Raw genomic sequence first — 2,521 nt, forward strand, 5'->3', positions numbered from 1 at the left:
TGCAATTTAAGTGGCTCGCTGTCGACATAAACAAGAGAGAGAACACAACACCACCATGGTTTACTTTGTAAAACCTTTATCGCTTTAACAGAAATACTACTATCACTGCCATGCAAACTGTCCAAGTCATAAAAGCCACAGCAAAAGTTTGGTTACAATCTGCCTAAAACAACCAGTACAATCATAGCTTTTACTCGAATCATGACCATCATTTGGATTCTGGAGACTCTTAACCGTCACTGCTTATTACTGCAGACGTCGTTGGACGGGAGCGCGTCGAGCTGGTTCATGACGGTGTCGATGTCGAGGACCAGGCGCTCGGCGAGGGTGCGGCTGAACTCCTCCCGGATAACGACGCGGAGCACTGTGACGTGCTGCGCGTCGGCGGGCATGGTGTACGCCGGCACGATCCAGCCGAAGCGGCGCAGCATGTCGGAGACCTCAAACTCGTCGTGGCGGGTGTGGTCCTTGAGGGAGAAGGCCACCAGTGGCACGCCTTGGTCCTTGGACACGATGTTGAAGCGGCCCGTCTTCTCCAGGCCCTCCTTGATCACCATGGCATTCTCCTGGCAGTTCTCCATGATGTTCTTGTGCCCCTGCATCCATCGTATAATTTGACAAATCTCCTCGGTATGATCGATGGATGTTTGAACTGCGCGCGACTCCTTGTCATGAGCTAGCTATAGTTACCTCGAAGCCGTGGCGGATGAGCTGGTAGTACTGCGCGATGACCTGGCTGGAGCCCTTGGAGAAGTTGAGCGTGAAGGTGGGCTGGTCGGTGCCGAGGTAGTTGATGTGGAAGACGAGGTCGTCCGGCAGGTCCTCCTTGGTGCGCCAGACGCACCAGCCGATGCCGGGGTAGACGAGGCCGTACTTGTGGCCGCTGACGTTGATGCTCTTCACCCACGGCAGCCGGAAGTCCCACTCCAGCTCCGGGTACAGGAACGGCGCGATGAAGCCGCCGCTCGCCGCGTCCACGTGGATCGCCGTCTCCCACCCTGTCTCCTTGTTCTTCTCTTCGAGCAGGTCGTTGATGCGCTTCACGTCCTCGAACTCGCCGTTGAGCGTGGAGCCTAGGATCGCCGCCACGCAGATGGTGTTCTCGTCGACCATCTCCACCGCCTGCTCGGGGTCCATCACGTAGTACCCCTCCCGCAGCTTCACCTCCTTAGCTCCACCTCAAAGTATCTGGCGAACTTCTCCCAGCAGACCTAGGTACAAGAGCATCGCAACGTAAATTTCAACTTACACCTCAAAGGAGAGGAATTCTGGGCTCTCAGTTTCATGAATTCGTGAGCTAAGAGTTACTTGGACGTTGGCGCCTGTGACGATGTTGGGCTTGTCGAATGGCTTGCCCTCGGCCTTGCGCCTGTTCTGCCACCGCTTCTTGAAGGCCAGCCCCGCCAGCATGATGGCCTCCGACGACCCCACCGTGCCCACGCCCACGGCCGTCTCCGACTCGCCCAGCGGCGCGTGGAAGAGATGCGCGATCATGTTCACGCACCGGTTCTGCGATGCAATGCAATGCCGCACAAGGATGCAAAAACGTCAATACAAACTATACAATAAAAAATGGAATAATACGTGCCTGGAGCTCGGTGGTGACGGGGTACTCGTCCATGTGCACGTAGTTCTTGTTGATGGAGGCCATGATGAGCTTGTCGCACTCGGGCTCCATCCACGTCGTCACGAACGACGCCAGGTTCAGCCGCGGGTTGCCGTCGAGCATCAGTTCGTCGTTGATGATCTGGTACGCCGCCTCCTTGGGGATCGACTTCTCCGGCATACGGTACCTGTCCACCAGCCGGTCGATTAGTAAGAACAGACCACGAGATGAGAGCATCGAGCAAGAAGAACAACAGGGCACGCATGCATGCACATACCTCGGGAGAGACGACCGGACATAGCGCGAGAGGCGAACGAGGAGTGCACCGACACGTCGGTGTCTGAGGCGCCACGGGAGAGCACCATGGCTGCAGCTACCCGATCGAGCAGTCGACCTAGCTACTCGCGTTCTTGGCTCTAGCTAAGCTGGCACTACACGAATCAGCCGGCGCAATATGATGCGATGGTTTTGGTGTGTGCTAGGGCGGAGGCGACATCCCGGGTATATATACGCGGACGAGGGACGACGCGTGGAAAGGAAAGGTCAGAAGAGGAAGGAGAGAGTCAGGCTCAGGCCTGGTCCAGGTAATATTCGCCTTGTGCCCTCAATAGGCAAGAGCTAGCAGCACGGGGGAAGCCTGCCTTATATTCGTGGTTAAACATGAACAAAGCATTTTTTTTGGTGAGAAAACTTCCAATATATTCATCATCGATCATGGTAGTACAAAGGATACCAGAAATAATAAAAATTACACCCAGATTCGTAGACCACCTAGCGACGACTACAAGCACTGAAGTAAGCCGAAGGGGCACCGCCGTCATCGCACCTCCCTCTCTAGAGCCGGGCAAAACTTGTTGTGATGGACAGTCAGGAAGTCGTCATGCTAAGTCCCTATAGGACCAGCGCATCAGAACA

At 55.5% G+C, this 2,521-nt stretch overlaps 1 pseudogene; it reads right to left on the reverse strand.

Moving 5' to 3' along the window:
• Nucleotides 1-236: 236 nt before the first annotated feature.
• On the reverse strand, nucleotides 237-1,971 carry LOC123121130 (glutamate decarboxylase 1-like; annotated as a pseudogene).
• Nucleotides 1,972-2,521: the final 550 nt, after the last annotated feature.

Source organism: Triticum aestivum, chromosome 5D (assembly GCF_018294505.1).
Source record: "Triticum aestivum cultivar Chinese Spring chromosome 5D, IWGSC CS RefSeq v2.1, whole genome shotgun sequence".
In the NCBI taxonomy this organism is placed as follows: domain Eukaryota; kingdom Viridiplantae; phylum Streptophyta; class Magnoliopsida; order Poales; family Poaceae; genus Triticum; species Triticum aestivum.